The following is an 18,187-nucleotide window of genomic DNA, read 5'->3' on the forward strand; positions in this document are numbered from 1 at the left end:
ACATTCAAAAACTGTAGTTATACAGGGATTTCTACATCAATCTTTTACTTTCCATTCTTTGTATTATAGCACAATTAACTGATTGAATGGAAAATCCCTCTATTGCTGTGACAATGCGGCAGAAGTGTCTTCAGAAGGTGCTGGAGAGTGATTTTCATTCACTCCATGGAGACCCAGTAAACCCAATGAAGCAACATCTGATTTAAATTAACTCTGATCTCCATCTCTTTTATTGGACACAGTGAAAGATATATTATGGATACAATGTAACTTGCTGGAAGCCAGAAAATCAGACAAACATATTTAGAATGCACATGTCAGAAAAAGACAGAGAAAAGAGGATTGTGGCACAGGTCACAGGAGTTCTAGGTACCTCAGTCTTTATTACACTACCCTTTCACAGAACAGTACAGTGCCAAAACAAGCCTTTTGGTCCATGATGTCTCTGTCAAGCATGATACCAAATTAAAATCATCAGCTTACACATAATCCACATCTAATGTTCATATGCCTGTCTAAATGCTTCTTGGTATCAGCTTCAACTACCTTTCTAGCTGCGCATTGTAGTCACCTACCACTCTGTGTTTAAAATAAACACCTTGCTCATCTCCTTCAAATGTCTCCTTAAGCTATGTCCTCTGATATTTGATATCTCTATCCTGTGAAAAACACTTTGACTATCTGCTCTAACATAATTTTATATTTATTTATCGGGTTCCTTTACACAAGCACCATAGAAAGTATCCTGATCAGATGCTTCACAGTTTGGTAATGGAACTGTTGTGCCCAGGCCACAGGAAACTGTAGAGTTATAAACACAGCTCAGACCATTGCGCAAACCAACCTCTCCTCCGACTCCATCTATACTTGAGAAAGCTGCTTGCGTATCAAAGGACTCATCCCATCCAGGTGATACTGTCCTTTCTCCTTTCAATTGGACAGAAGATGCATGTGCTTGAAAACATGAACCTCCTGACTCAAGGATAGTTTCTTTCCTGCTGTGATTAGAGTCAAATGGATGTCTCACTTGAAAAAGATAATGTTCTTTCACGGCTTTTAACAGTACTTTACTCTATCCAGGCATTGTCAAACTGTTCTCTGTATCCTACAATATTTTACACCAAGTCACAAAGCCTTTTCCATGTGTATGACTCTTTGCCCATGCCATCAAGTTGGAACTCTGGGCTAATACTAATTTTCTGCATTTGAGCCATATCCTTCAAAACCCTTTCTTGGCTGTAAGATTGGCATGGTTGGACTAATGAATCAATTAATTAGATAAAGCCTACCTTCAAATGCAATGTGTTGTTTTGCTGCTGTGTTTATAGCCATGAAGTCTATTTTCTGTAAGGATCAAGGAGGTATCACTGATGGTTATTAGATGATGGATATAAAGTTAAATGAGCATCCTTTTTTTCCACTATACACACTTAGCCTTTAGAAGGACAATCTCTTTTTTTTTTGGAAAACTTTGTTATCATTCTGTAGATTGTTATCTTTTAAACATTTTTTAAACATAATATTAAAAAAACCTCCCACCCCTTCAGCCAGCTCCCTTAAGGGCAGCCAATTATAAAAAAAATACAGTAAATATAAAAATATTTTAAAGTATACTCCAAATAAGGAGACCACATTTGAACAACAAATGGATAATTATGCAAATTACATGTAATTTTTTCAATAATACAAGTTCTCAATTCATTATGCCAATGTGAAATATTAATCTCCACATTATCTTTCCAGGTACTAGCTACATACTTCTGTGCTACAGATAGTACCAAATGTACAAAAGCAATTTGAAATTTATCAACCCTAATCCTTTCAAAGAAACCATAAATCCCAACAAAAAAAATCGATGGATCTAATGGTAATTTAATTTTAAATAATTTTCCCAAAATCAACCTAATTCCTTCCCAAAATGGTTGTACTTCAACACAAAACCAGATTGCATGTAAAAAAAAAAAGTTCCAGTACATAATCCACATCTAAAACAAGAATCCGAATTACTAAACCCATACTTTTTCAATTTCTCTGGAGTCAAATATAACTGATGTAAAAAATTATAATTGACCATTCCATATCGTACATTGGTCACTTTAGTTACACTATCATGATACATAGCCTCCCAGTTATCTTCCAGGAAAATACAAATTAAATCACTTTCCCATTTAAGTCTAGATTTCTCCCAGCCCGGCTTATCTAAAACTTCCTGTATCAAATGGTACATATCCGAAATATAACCTTTCTTAGGTACAGAAGAAATCAAAGACTCAAATTTCGTCAACATAGATAAATACATCTCTGTACCATAATTCTCTTTTATCAAAGCTCTAACTTGATAATACACAAATAAGGAATTTACTGAAATATCAAATTTCTCCCACAATTGATTAAAAGAAAGGAATTGACCATCTTCAAAACAATCCTGATTTATCTTTATACCCTTAGAATTCCATCTCTTCAAATGATTATTAAAGATTGAAAAAGGAATAATCCGATTATGATATAATGAAGTTTGAATTGAAACTTTACCCTTTGATCCTAAAACCCTATTTCTTTTAACCCATATCTTTAACAAGTGTTTTAATACTGGCATATTACATCCTCGCAACAAATTCAAATCCCACTTAAATATAAACTGATGTATCTCAGCTTCAAATATACAAGCCATTTCCACCTTTGCCCAACTCGGAGGTTGATCCATATCCATCAATCTGCTAATCAATTTCAACTGAGCTACGTTATAATAATTTTGAAAATGAGGTAACTGCAATCCACCTAGGGCATATTTCCATGTAAGTTTAAATAAAGCTACACAAACTAATTTCCCTTTCCACAAAAACTCCCGCACTGCTCTATTCAAATATTGAAAAAAAAACCTTTGAAAGTGAACAAGGTATGGCCTGAACAAATATTGAATTCGAGGAAAGATATTCATTTTAATGCAATTTACTCAATCAATTAATGTCAACGGTAAATCTTTCCACTTAATCAAATCCACTTTAATCTTTTTTAATAAAGGAACATAATTTAATTTGTATAAGGGACTGATAATCAGCACTTACTACCACTCCTAAGTATTTAATCTTATCAGACCATTTTAATTTTATAATACTTTTATACACTGAATAATCCCCGTCCCCAACTGTCAATATTTCACTCTTATCCCAATTTACTTTATATCCAGACAATTCTTCAAACTTTAACAAATAATCTTGTAAATGTTTCAAAGACTGTTCAGGCTCTGTCAAATATACCAACACAATCATCTGAAAATAAATTAATCTTGTATTCATCATCCGCAATTTTCATTCTTTTAATCTTATCATTCTGTTGTATTGTCTGAGCTAACAGTTCAATAGCCAATGCGAATAAGGCTGGTGACAATGGACAACCTTGTCGGGTCGATCGCGTTAATTTAAATGATGGGGAAATTTGGCCATTTTTATTTAAAGCCTTAACCCAGCCAATAAAATGAGCGCTGAAATTAAACTTCTCTAATACCTTAAATAAAAAATTCCACTCAACCCTATACAAGGCTTTTTCCGCATCCAGCGCAATGGGTTGCCGTCTAAATGCATTGACCAGAATTAACAATCTAAGAATATTGTCAGATGCTTTATATTTTTAATAAAACCTGTTTGGTCTATATGTATCAACTAAGGTAAATACTTAGCAAGTCTATTTGCGAACACTTTTGCTAAGATTTTATAGTCAACATTTAATAAAGAAATAGGCCTATACGAGGATACTTTCAATGGATCTCTATCTTTCTTAGGAATCACTGTAATTATAGCACTCAAACAAGATTCAGGTAATGACTTTTTTAGTTACTTGGTGTAAAATATCTCCAAATACAGAAGATAAATCTTCATAAAATACTTTATAAAATTCAACTGAAAGACCATCATCTCCTGGTGACTTTACATTTGGCATCTCCTGTATAGCCTCTTTAATCTCAAAATCTGTAAATGGAACTTCTAATTCTCTAATCTGCACCTCCCCTAAAACAGATAAATTTAATTTAGATAAATAAGATTGGATAGAACTGACATCCTGCTTTCCCTCAGAAGTATATAACTTTTGCTAAAATAAATAAAATTGGTCATTAATTTCCTGAGGTTTATAGGTAACTATTGAGCTCTTTTTCACAGCATTAGTAGTTCGCGATGCCTGTTCTTTTTTTAATTGCCATACTAATACTTTGAGGTCTCTCACCTAATTCATAATAACGTTGCTTAGATCGATTAAGACATTTGCAGCCATTTCGCTCACACTGAAAGGTTTGTAATGTATTATAACGCAACTTCAACTTCATTAAAGCAGCTTTTTTATCCTCTGTAACATCTTTCTGAAATTCCTTTTCCAATTCATTAATTTGTTTCTCTAACATTGAACTTTCCACAACATATTGCTTTTTAACTTTCATAATATAACTGATAATTTACGCTCGTAAATATGCTTTCAAAGTATCCCACAATACAAAATTACGACGCCTGAGTTAACATTCTCAGCCAAAGATAATGCAATTTTCTCCTTAACAAAAGTAATAAATTCAAGTTTCTTCAATAGCATTGTATTAAATCTCCATCTATAAGACGACTGTACCTGAACTCACAGAAGAGAAATATAACATTGAATGGTCCGATATAACCCGGCTTTTATATTCAGCCTGCACTACTCTACCCAACAAATGTGCTGAAATCAAAAAAAATCTATTCTAGAAAATGGATCATGTCTAGACGAATAAAAAGAAAAATCTTTCTCGGTAGGATTCACTCTCCTCCAAACATCAACCAAATTCAAATCTTTCATCAAAGCCCCTATTTGTATTGCTGGCTTTGATTTTCTTATACTTTTCAGAGATCTATCTAATAAAGGATCCAAAACACAATTAAAATCTCCCCCTACCAAAATATTATTATTAGCCAGATTTAACAACCGAAAAGTCTCTGACATAAACCGTTCATCATCCACATTAGGTGCATAAATATTTAACAAAGTCCATGATTCAGCAAAAATTTTACAATTGACCATCAAAACTCTACCCACATTTTCTTCAAATGATTCCAACTCGAATGGTAATTTCTTATGAACTAATATCGCTACTCCCCTCACCTTAGAATTAAAAGAAGAAGAAAACACATGCCCAACCCATTCTCTCTTTAACTTCAAATGTTCTTTTTCAGTTAAATGTGTTTCTTGCAAAAAAACAATATCAAATTTCTTTTTTTTTATATATAGGCTAAAACTCGTTTACGCTTAATCGGGTTATTCAAACTCTGGACATTAAATGTTGCAAAATTCAAATTAGACATCACAAAATCTAATAATATATCACACTGCTATAAAATAATGCTCCCCTTCTAAATCTCACAATATTCTAATCCCCTCACTAAAAAAATCCAAAAAAAAAAGAAAGAAAATTCCCGAAACAAACTACTAAAAAGTAGTAGTTCCCTAAAAATCTGGGTGTGGTCAAGTCTACAAGTGGCAGGTGACTAAAGGTCTCAGTGTCACCCACCCCCACCCCCCCCAGTCAGACTTCACAAAGTACAGAAACATTCAACCCAGTGATTCCAGTCCCAAAGATTGTTCAAGATCTTCAATATCGAGAAGACATCAATTCAGCTTTTTTCCCATTCTTTTCATATTTTCCATTCTTCCCATTTTCATTACCATTGACTCTTCTCTTAGGTGACAGTGATGACGATTGGCCATTTCCTCGTAGATCTGGCAATGAATTAGCAAAAATTAATGCATCATGGTCATTTTCAAAAAACTGAGATTGAAAATTGCCATTAAAAAAAAAAAAATTTCAATACTGCCAGGTAACGAAAAGCAAATTTATATCCCTTTCGCCACGATACTTTTTTAGGCGAATTAAATTCTCGGCATCTTCTAATAATTTCTTGACTCAGATCTGCATAAAAAAAAAACACCCTGTTATTTTGAACCATCATTGGAGCCTGATTTTGCTGTGCTTTCTTCACCGCCAGTCGGAGTATCATTTCTCTATCCTGATATTTCAAAAAGTGAATCAAAACTGCTCATGGTAATTGGCCTGGAAATGGTTTCTTCCTTAACGCTCTATGCACTCGGTCTAATTCCAGACCATCCAGAAAGAATTCCTTGCCTATACGAGGATACTTTCAACGGATCTCTATCTTTCTTAGGAATCACTGTAATTATAGCACTCAAACAAGATTCAGGTAATGACTGTTTTTCAGTTACTTGCTGTAAAATATCTCAAAATACAGAAGATAAATCTTCATAAAAATACTTTATAAAATTCAACTGAAAGACCATAATCTCCTGGTGACTTATTTCTTAAGATTCATTTCTTAAAAAACTTCACTGGATCCGAACCTTCCATATCTTCCGGAAGACCTACTATCTTAACATTATTTCTACGACTTTGGTTTTCTAATGAATCAATCTTCTTCAATAAGTCCTTCTTCTGAATCCCCCAATCTACAAAAGAATCTTCCACTTTTTCCATTTTTTTCTCTATTACATTCCACTTGATTCTTACATTCAAGAAAAGCCTCTTCAATCTTTTTAAAGTTATCTTGTACGGTATCCATTGACCGTATACATCGATTAACATCACTCTTAACTACATTGATATCTTGCTTCACAAAAGTTATTTCTTAACAGTGTTCAGTTTATTTTTCATTTCCAAAAATCCTTGAGTCATTTGGTTAGTCATTTGCATTGACGTATTTGACTTATGTTCCATTACCTCCCTTTGAGGCCTACCTTCTTTAGTCACAGTCCCCAGTTCTTCAAATTCTAATAAAGTTGAGCTCTCTTCTTCTTCCAAAGCAATGGTTCCTTTTCCGATGCGGCTGCAGGTCTGGACACTTGATGACAGTGTGCTGATCTCGTCAGCCCACCGCTGCTCGGGCTCCCCCCACAGCCCACATCTTCTCCAAAAGTTCACTGACCCGCGACGCACCGCGCATGCCCAGTAGGGCCACTGACCGCACAGGTGTGTCTTTCGACTCTACACTGTGCGCCCCTGGACCACCAGGCAACGCCGCGGGTTCGCAAGTCTGTCCTCACTCAGCCAGCCCACCCGCGTGCCTGGACTCATGAGCGCCTGAGTCAGACCCAGCTGAACTCCTTGCTGAGCCGGCGCCATCATGCGATTGCGCAAGTGGCGCCCACTTAATACTTAGCCAACCAGGAGTCCTCTGAGGTTTTGGGACTCCAGTCGATGACTCCGTGGCTTCAACTTGATAGGTAGGCCTCAATTCTTCATCACTTTTGAAGGGTAATTTCTTCTGTAGCTGAGTTTTTGATTTTTTTCACATTTTGCAGCCATTTCGGTCCTCCACTATTCCAAAGTCTATAAACAGTATTTTTAATCACTTTTACAACTTTTAAAATTAGGCATTTAATAGTCTAACTGGGGAAGGGTGGAACCACACGTCTACTCTCTACGCCATCTTTCCACGCCCCCTCCCAATCTCTTTATAAAAGTTTTTGTCATTGGCATAAAACCACATGGTAACTAATTCAATGACATTTCAAAATCTTTTTTAATCCATCAGTGCCAAGGCTCAAACATTTTTGGTAATCACTGTGACAAGTACTTTTGTTTGTTATAAAAAAATTCCTCACTGGGCATGAAACCAAGCTGTTTGATGCATACAATTCACATACAAACATCTTTGGTAACAAAAATATGCAGAAACGATCCTTTTACATAAAACCTGTTTTAATATTTGATTTGCTTCATGGCATGAAATAACACACAAGTACATTCCATTATCCATGATAAGAGAGTGTAGAGTAATTGAAATTCAGGTTGCATTCAAGAAGAGAGGGAGATTGAATGCAAGAATCTACAGGCCAAATCACTAAACATTTGTCATTGGGAAATGTTAGAAAATGGAAAGACACTTAGAAAATAATCAAGATCATTTTCATGATTTAGGGAAGAGACATCGGGTTTAACTAATTTATTGATTTTGTGTGAAGTAACATGTGCTGTAGATAAAGGGAACTGGTAGATAAACTATACATAATTCCAGCAGGAATTTGGTTTGGTCATATCAGAGGTTATCACATAAAATAAAAGGTTGGGTCGAGGAGGTAACATATAGGTATGGATAGAACATTGGCTAGCTAACAGGAAACCAAGACTGGGTGTTGATAGGTCTTTTTCTGTTTGGAAAGTCATAAAGTAGTTTGGCACAGGAATTTGTGCAGAGGCCCCAAGTTTTACTATCAATATAAATTACTGGGAAAAAAGGAACTGAAGCAATGTTGACTTAATTTGGTGATGATATAAGGAGGTAGGAAAATAAATTGTGAAGAGAACACATGGTGGCTACCAAGGGGAATAATTCCAGGAAAATGTGAAATTGCCCATTTTGGCAGGAGAAATAATGAAGGAGCATATTCAGTATCCTTTGAAGTTTAGGAAAACGAGAGTGGACTTGAAGCTTAACAGACAGGACACAGAGAAGATCCTTCCTCTTGCAGAAAGCGAGAGAGATGGATCCTTGTGTAAAACTAAGGAGTCTATCCCAATATGTAATTGGATCCTGGATTTCCTCATCTCCAGACCTCAATCAGTGAGGAATGGTAAGAACATCTCTTCTACATTCTCCATCGGTATTGGACCAGCAGAGGGCTGCATTCTTAGCCCCCTGCTCTACTCGCTTTACACATATGACTTTGAGACTTGGTACGTCCACACCATCTACAAATTTGCTGATGATTTAATGGGTAGTGGGTTGTATAAAAGGGGAAATGAGTTAGCCTTACAAGAGAGAGATTGAAACTAGACTGAATGGTGTACTAACAACAAGCTCACACTCAATGTCCCCAAAATCAAAGAGCTGATTGTGGACATTAGGAGGAGAAAACCAGAGGTATACAATTTAGTGATCATTGGGGGATCAGAGGTCAAGAGGTGATCTTGGGAGTCATTATCTTGGAGGTTCTTTCCTGGACCCAACACACTAATGGCATCATGAAGAAAGCACATCAGTGTCTCTACTTCCTCAGGAGTTTGGAGAGGTTGGATATAATGTCCAAAACCTTTGCAAACTTCTACAGATGTGTAGTCGAAAGTATGTTGACCAGCTGCATCATGGCCTGGTATGGTGGCACCAGTATCTCTGAGTGGAAAGCCCTGCAAAAGGTAGTGGATACAGTCGAGTACATCACAGGAAAAACTCTCCCCACCATAGAGAAAATCTACATGGAATGCTACCATTGGAGAGCTGCAGCAATCATTAAGAATTCATACCACACAGCACATGCTCTGTTCTTGCTTCTGTCATCAGGAAAGAGGTATAGGTTCCACACTATGTGCACCACCAGGTTCAGGAACAGTTTCTACTCCTCCACTATTTGACTCTTAAACAACAAACTCAATCAGAAACTCATTTAAGAATTTTTACTTTGCACATTATATATTATTGAATATTTATTTTCTGTATTGCACAGTTTGTTTACATTTCTTCCTTTGTTCACATTTTCTCTTTTGTATACAGTACTTTTCTTGAGTACAGTTTTTTTGCACAACTGATTGCGCCTGTACTTCGGGAAATCTCAGGATTGTATGGGATGTCATGTATGTACTCTAGCAATAAATCTGAACTTTGAAATTTGGTGGGAGGAGATATTAGAATTTTTAAAGTTAGTAGTAATGAGATTCTTGATTTTAAAAAAAAGGGGGTGAAGGTTTACTGGGGATAGGCAGAAATGAAGAATTGAGTCTACAATTAAATAAGCTATAATCTTAGTGAATGACAAAGCAAGGCTATGAGACTAAATGGCCTGATCCTGATCCTAATTCATATGTTCATGTTGTCTATTAGCTAATGCTGAATCTGATAGAATGCTTCAATAACATAACTTAAATGGATAAAATGAAAACCATTATTATTTAATGCAGAAGCAAAATGTATCATTATGGCAAATCTCCAGAATTCTCTACTGCAGAGGCTCTTTCATTTTAGAGGTATTTTTTAAAAATAATTAGATTTTTGAAAATATTAAGGAATGGAGAGATATGGAGAACTGGCACAGAATGGGAGATGAGGCCTAGGGCAGATCAACCATGGTCATATTGAATAGTGAAGCAAACTTGAGAGGCAAAGAGACCTATTTCTCCTTCTGTTCTTAGAACTTTACATTTAGTCTTTGAAATATGCATACTGATATTATGTTTAAAATGTTTGATCACAATAATTAATGCAATATTAAACTATGTTATTGTTTATTAAATGTAACTACACTATATTAGATGGTTACATTTGTAAAAATCCATATCAGCTTCATATTATAAAGATCTATCTTTCATTATGAATTTTTAACCTTTTAAGATCGAAGACATTATTATTTGGTGATGTTTTCTCCAGTCATGCAATTGTTACAGAATAGTCATCAGTTCATCTCCTTATTTTATGGTTTAATTTATGTAATTAGAGCTCTGAACAGCCTTAGAGCATTATGTGCAATTTTCTAAGGAATGGTACTCAACTCTATGTGCTATAAATTTATGGAGGTGCAAAATTAGTTGAAGGAAGCTGAAAATTTACAGTGTGATACAACTTTGCACTTCTGGTTTAGGTGACTTCTCCTTTTCCTTGTGACCATATCCTTTTGATCAAGATTCTCTCACTAGTGGAAGCATCTTGGACAACTCTCTCAACTCTGAGATTAGCCTTGTCAATCTTTTAGGATTGTCTTTAATGCTGGTATGGTGATTTGAGCCTATCTTTTCATGCACCTCTAAGTACACTGTAACCTCACCCTTGACAATCAACTCCATCAGCTTCCCAACTACCAACATCAGGCAGATAGATCTTCCATTTTGCTTCCTCCCCTCTTAAATAGCTAAGTGACATTTGGAATCCTCCAGTCTACTGGAACCATGCCAAAATCCATTGTGGATTGCCTCCACAATCTCTACAGCTATCTCCTTCAGAACCTGAGGGAGCATGCCATCCACTTTGTGAGACTTATCTACCCTTAGACAATTTAGCTTCCCAAGTACCTTCTCTCTTGCGATCTTGACAGCACTTACTTCTCTTCCCAGAGACCCTTGAGAGTGCGGTATGCCACTGATATCTTCCACACAGAAGACTGATCCAAATGATTAACTTGTTCCTCTGCCATCTCCTTGTCTCCAATTACAATTTCTCCAGCATCATTATCTATTGGTCCTATGTCTATTTTTGTCTCTTTTACTCCTTGTATATAGAACTTGGTGTATAGAATTTGAGGTTAAAGTTTTAGAATAAAGGCTCATCCATTCAGAACTGAAATTAGAAGACATTCCTTCACTCAGAGTTAATCTCTTGAGTGCTCTAATAGAGAGCTGTGCAAATATTCTGTGGCTGAAGAGGGAAATTTTGGATGTTAAAGGAATGAAGAGATTGTACAGTAAAGGTATTTGACATTGCACTGGATTGCCAATTGTGCTGGTGAAGGATAGTAATTCATGGTGGTTAAGAGGGTGAACCGGACAACAATTGACCTGTAGTTAACCCCTAAATAATGCATCAGCAGCACTATATTAAATGCAGTAGCTTAGAAAATGTGATCTATGTAAAGCTTTCTGCCCACATCAATGAGCGAAATACAACATTAAAATCAGGACTCTGGTTTAGGACCTGTTTCCTGATTATTTAAAACCCCAATTTGTTCAGTTTCCCGATTACTAAGTATTCTATCATTAAATAACAGAATACAAAGAAAATTCCTTTACTTAGACTCATTAGCACTTGAGAGTTACAGATTAACAGGAGCTCAACAATATTTTTTCTTACCTTTTGCATTGTAAAATCTTCCCACTGAATTCAGGATTTATAATTGTATCAGCAATTCTTGTATTAGAAACCTCCTAAATTATTGTTAGTTATAAGTGAATGATAAACAAAATAAACCCAAAACATTTATAGGTGAAGTTAACAACTTGACAGGAACATTATCAAATTAAATTAGATATTGAACTATATAAAGAAAAAGTCAGGCAAACAATAACTGGTCAAAGAAGAGATTTTATGGCGTGCCTTAAAAGAGAGTGAGGGGAGAAAACAGAGAAATGGATCATTAAGAGGGATATTCTAAAGGTTCGCGCCGAGGGAGCTGAAATCATGGCAACTGGTGAAGCTTTCAAATCGAGGTGCACAATGAAAGATCATGGATATTTGGGAATTTTTCATGATAGTGACTATACATTGGAAAGATTATGGAAGGATTTGAAAAGAAGGAAGAGAATTTTTATATTGCATAATCAAGAACCAATATAGGTCATTGTGCCCAGGGGTGATGGGTAAATGTCCTTGGTGAGTTAACATCTGGGGAGGAGAGTTTCAAACTCCAAGTTAGTGGAGGTTAGTATAAAGGTGACAAATCCTACATATAGTCTGGTCTAGTAGGTTAAGGCGTATGAGATCTGGTGCACGATGGCTAATTGGATCCAAATTTGGTTTGGTGATGAGAGACAGGCTAGTAGTGGATGGATGATTTTCTGATTGGAAGTGGTAAACTGCAGGGATTGATGATGAAATCCATGTTCTAGTTGATTGTGATATATATCAACTGCATTGTGTGAATGTCAGTGGTTTGATTAGTAGGCTTGTGGATTTCAAAAACAGTGATGGTATGTTTTGAGATGAGGTTTATCTAAGCAGTGGTTCTCAACCTAATTCTTTCTACTCACACATCACCTTTGTTGACCTCACCAAAGCCTTCGACACCGTGAGCAGGAAAGGGCTTTGGCAAATACTAGAGCGCATCGGATGTCCCCCAAAGTTCCTCAACATGATTATCCAACTGCTCGAAAACCAACAAGGTCGGGTCAGATACAGCAATGAGCTCTCTGAACCCTTCTCCATTAACAATGGCGTGAAGCAAGGCTGTGTTCTCGCACCAACCCTCTTTTCAATCTTCTTCAGCATGATGCTGAACCAAGCCATGAAAGACCCCAACAATGAAGACGCTGTTTACATCCGGTACTGCACGGATGGCAGTCTCTTCAATCTGAGGCCCCTGCAAGCTCACACCAAGACACAAGAGCAACTTGTCCGTGAACTACTCTTTGCAGACGATGCCGCTTTAGTTGCCCATTCAGAGCCAGCTCTTCAGCGCTTGACGTCCTGCTTTGCGGAAACTGCCAAAATGTTTGGCCTGGAAGTCAGCCTGAAGAAAACTGAGGTACTCCATCAGCCAGCTCCCCACCATGACTACCAGCCCCCCCACATCTCCATCGGGCACACAAAACTCAAAATGGTCAACCAGTTTACCTATCTCGGCTGCACCATTTCATCAGATGCAAGGATCGACAATGAGATAGACAACAGACTCGCCAAGGCAAATAGCGCCTTTGGAAGACTACACAAAAGAGTCTGGAAAAACAACCAACTGAAAAACCTCACAAAGATAAGCGTATACAGAGCCGTTGTCATACCCACACTCCTGTTCGGCTCCGAGTCATGGGTCCTCTACCGGCATCACCTACGGCTCCTAGAACGCTTCCACCAGCGTCGTCTCCGCTTCATCCTCAACATCCATTGGAGCGCTTTCATCCCTAACGTCGAAGTACTCGAGATGGCTGAGGTCGACAGCATTAAGTCCACGCTGCTGAAGATCCAGCTGCGCTGAGTGGGTCACATCTCCAGAATGGAGGACCATCGCCTTCCCAAGATCGTGTTATATGGCGAGCTCTTCACTGGCCACCATGACAGAGGTGCACCAAAGAAAAGGTACAAGGACTGCCTAAAGAAATCTCTTGGTGCCTGCCACATTGACCACCGCCAGTGGGCTGATATCGCCTCAAACCGTGCATCTTGGCGCCTCACAGTTTGGCGGGCAGCAACCTTCTTTGAAGAAGACCGCAGAGCCCACCTCACTGACAAAAGGCAAAGGAGGAAAAACCCAACACCCAACCCCAACCAACCAATTTTCCCCTGCAGCCGCTGCAACCATGTCTGCCTGTCCTGCATTGGACTTGTCAGCCACAAACGAGCCTGCAGCTGACGTGGACTTTTACCCCCTCCATAAATCTTCGTCCGCGAAGCCAAGCCAAAGACAAACCACTTTAAGGAATCCCTATGCCATAAGTGCTCTGTGATTAGTAAGGGATTCCTTAAGGCGGTATATGAGTGGGAAGGGAAGCCTGAGAATCACTGCTCGTCCCAATTGTTACTGAAATATTTTGCATGAGAAAAATTGTCATTGGCCCATTTCCTTTGGAGTTATGAAACCATGCACATAATGAGTCAATATGGTACAATTAAAACAGTGGTTTTAATGCTCTGCTCAATTTTTCCATCTCATCTCTATCCTGCTGTAGCCTTAGATCAATGCTTCTCAACCTTTTTCTTTCCACTTAAGCAATCCCTTACAGAGCACCTATGGCATAGGGAATACTTAAGGTGGTATGTGATTGGAAAGAAAAAGGTTGAGAAGCACTGATCTAAGGCTACAGCAGGATAGAGATGAGATGGAAAAATTGAGCAGAGCATTGACAACATAATTCAAACAATGTGCACAATGAATATCGGGGGGTTGTAGGACAATTTGGTGTAATTGGGTTTCATGGGCTCGTGAGCCAAGGGGGCCTGTTATACTCTGCTGTAGGTCAAAAAAAAATAAATCTATAGTCCTCTTCCTGGCATCTGTTTGAAACCTAAACAGACAATACTGGCATGATATTTAATTCCAATCGCCATCATAAGATTGTCTCCGTAACATTGCTACAGCTCATCGACAACTGAAATCCTCATCAATGATGCATTTTGGCGTGCTTACCTTCGTCAATAGGAGCACAGAACATAAATGTTGGGATGTTGTGTTGCAACTTTACCAAACACTGATTAAACTGCAAGGAGTATTGTATGCAGTTCTGGTCACGACACTATAGGATGGATGTTACTGTGCTCAAGAGAGTGCAGATTGGATTCACAATAAATTGCCTCAATTGGAGGACCTTGGTTATGGTGAGATAGGTTGGGGTTGATTTCCTTGAAGTGAAGGAGGCTGAGGGGTGACCTGACAGAGTATATAAAATTCTAAGAGTTGTACTATATATTGTCAGAATCCTACTCCCATGGTAGTGTTTTTTTTAAAGTGCATAGGTTTAAGGTGAGAGGAAAGAGTTTAAAAGAGGGATTTGAAGGGAGAATCTTTTAGCCAAGATTGGTTGAGAATTGGCATGTGTTACCTTAGAAGGTAGTGAAGTCAGATACAATTATTATGTTTGAGACATTTAAATAATAATGAGTTTATTGTCAGATATATTATGCAATACTCATGTGCACCAAAATTAAACACGATACGCTGCAGATGTTGTAATTGTAGTAAACACACCGAAATGCTGGAGGAACTCAGTCGGGGTTTTTTTAGCATCTATAGGAGACAGGTATATCGCTGACATTTTGGGCCTGAGCCCTTCTTCAAGGAAAAATCAGAAAAGGCAGAAACAGGATACATCAGAAAGTCTTAGAATTCAAACACCTGGTGGGGAGGAGGAATCCAGACCAACAAAAGGTGTTAATTGGATATGATAAGGGACTAGGTAGAATTTATCATGTCCATGTGAAAGGAGAGAGGGAAAGGAGAGACAATGGGGAAGAAAGGGGTGGGGGATTTAACAAAAGCCAGAGAAATCGATATTAATGCCATTTGATTGGAAGGTGCCCAGTCAGAAGGTGAGGGGCTGTTACTGCAATTTATGGGTGGCCTCATTCTGGCAGAACGAGACCATGGACAGGCGTGTCGGCAAGAGAATGGGATGGAGAATTGAAATGGGTGGCCACTGGGAGATCCACGCTATGGCGGCGGATGGAGCTGAGGTGCTCAACAAAGCGATCTCCCAGTCTGCGTCCAGTCTCTCCAATGTAGAGGAGTGCCCAAATGGGATTAGTACAGAGAAACAAAGCTTCAGTGAGATGGGCGAAAGCACATTTTCTGTGCTGAGTAAGTCTGTGAGGAGTGAGTTGAAATAGTTGCATGCAGTCTAAACAAAGGCATGGATGAGGATTCAGATAATTCTGCCACTTGGCAATTGAAAACACAGCAGAAAGTTTCATAAAAGCATTGAGTAGTCTAACTCCTTGGATGAGAATTTCAGTTGTCGATGAGCTGTGGCAATGTTATGGAGACAATCTTATGATGGCGATTGGAATTAAATATCATGCCAGTATTGTCAGTTTAGGTTTCAAACAGATGCCAGGAAGAGGACTATAGATTTTTTTTAGACCTACAGCAGAGTAAAAGGCCCCCTTGGCTCACGAGCCCATGTCACCCAATTACACCAAATTGTCCTACAGCCCCCAGTATGTTTTGAATGGTGGAAGGGAACCAGAGCCCCCGGGGAAAACCCACGCAGACACATGGAAAACATACAAACTTCTTTCAGACAGCACGGGATTCGAACCCAAGTCCCTATCGCTGACGCTGTAACAGCACTGCCCTAACCACCACACTAAACTTTCTGCCTCTTTGGTGTCTGAGTTATTTTAAAGTGAAAAGACAAATGCTGGAGGAACTCAGAAGGTCTCACCATGTCCATTGGAAATAAAGGTGTTTTGGGCCTGAGCTCTTCAAGGTATGAGTAAATAGCAGGTAGGTGCCGAAATTAAAAGACTGGGGAGAAGGAAAGAAAGAGCAGGGGGAGGAGTGCAGACCAACATACAGAAGGTGATAATTGACATGGATAGGAAGACAGAAGAGGAAAGGTGAGAATTGATCGGGAGAGCGGGTGTCTCTGTGTATACAGAGCAGGAGGAAAGGAGATGGAGGGAGAGGCAAAGCTAAAGGAAAGAGAAATGGGGATAGATTGTGTAGTGGGGGGATTGTGTTTGTGGATGGTCTCAATCTGGTAGTCCAACTGGATGGCATTAATGAGACTTCTCTGGTTGCCAACAGCATGATTTTTGTATCAACCAATAAAACTTGCATGCTTAGTACATTGTTAAATACTGTAATACTCCTTTGAGCGTGTAATGTTGTAATAAGTAGTATAGTAATGCATTCAGCAATATGATATAATAATTGGCTTAGAAAATATTTTCTGTAGTGCATGTGCCTATACCTCAATATTAAAATTTATGATACTGTATTATTAAAGTGACAAAAATACACCTTGATTTTTGGCACGAATCTATTTTATAAATAGTCTCTACAATAGATGAAAGTATTTATAGAAATACATGGAGTCATTTTAGTTTTATGACATGTGAATGGATTATCCAGCCACACAACTTTAATCTTTTACCTATTCTTTGAAGCAGTTGAAATGTGAGTGAGTTCTAAGGGTCAGCACTGGTTTTGAGGAAGGATCTATGTCAGCTATTGCACCCATGGCCCAAGGTGTTGTTGGCATGGTGTTGCCTGATGTACAAAAATATGCACAAAGGGCTCGAGCTTTTCTGCACAATGTGCCTTCAGTGACTCGATATTGCTGAGGAATACTGATTTTCTTTATTAGTTTTCATACATTATTACATGGTTGGTGTAGCGTTTAGCATAATGCTTTTACAGGGCCAGCAGTTGGGACCGGACCTGGGTTCCAATCCTGCACTGTCTGTAAGGAATTTGTACATTTTCCCTGTGTCTGTAGGGATTTTCTCTAGGGGCTCCAGCTTCCTCCCACCCTTCAAAAATGTAGGGGTTAATGGGGTGTCAATTGGGCAGCACAGACTAGTAGGTCTAAATTTAAAAATTGTGACTGAGAGTGGAAAGTTAAAGAATGGAGAAAAACAATATGAACTCATAAGATGACTGAGATTAAGCCTTAACCTGTACAAAACCAATGTCGTCAGTTGAATTATCCTTACTAGATGTAACATGTCATCTTTGAAACAGGGCAGCATTGACTTATGGAGAACGCCACCGATTTTCTGAGCAGCTTGTTGAGTGGGAATAGAGTTATGAGTGGTGAGGTAATGGGAGTCCCTACTTGGAGGGACTTGGAGAACAAAGCAGGGAACAGCTCCTCTCTATGTTGAAGGATATTTAAGGAAAGTTACTGATTTTAGTAAATGAAGAATGAGCAAATACATATACTATCCAAGAAAGACCCTTTTCAGCTTGTTTGGTCAATTAAATATTTTCCAGCATTTATCACTGCAGTTGATGTTTCTTCCATGAGGACCCAGCAGTTCTTTTTTCTTTTTTTTTTATATAGTTTTAAGTTTTATTGAAATTTGAC

General features: G+C 38.1%; 1 protein-coding gene across 4 annotated transcripts in view; it reads left to right on the plus strand.

Moving 5' to 3' along the window:
• Window positions 1-18,187, plus strand: part of LOC138745936 (protein Wnt-7b) — a 154,391-nt gene that overhangs the window by 79,313 nt on the left and 56,891 nt on the right. The window lies entirely within an intron of this gene.

This window comes from Narcine bancroftii, chromosome 11, assembly GCF_036971445.1.
Source record: "Narcine bancroftii isolate sNarBan1 chromosome 11, sNarBan1.hap1, whole genome shotgun sequence".
Classification (NCBI taxonomy): Eukaryota; Metazoa; Chordata; class Chondrichthyes; order Torpediniformes; family Narcinidae; genus Narcine; species Narcine bancroftii.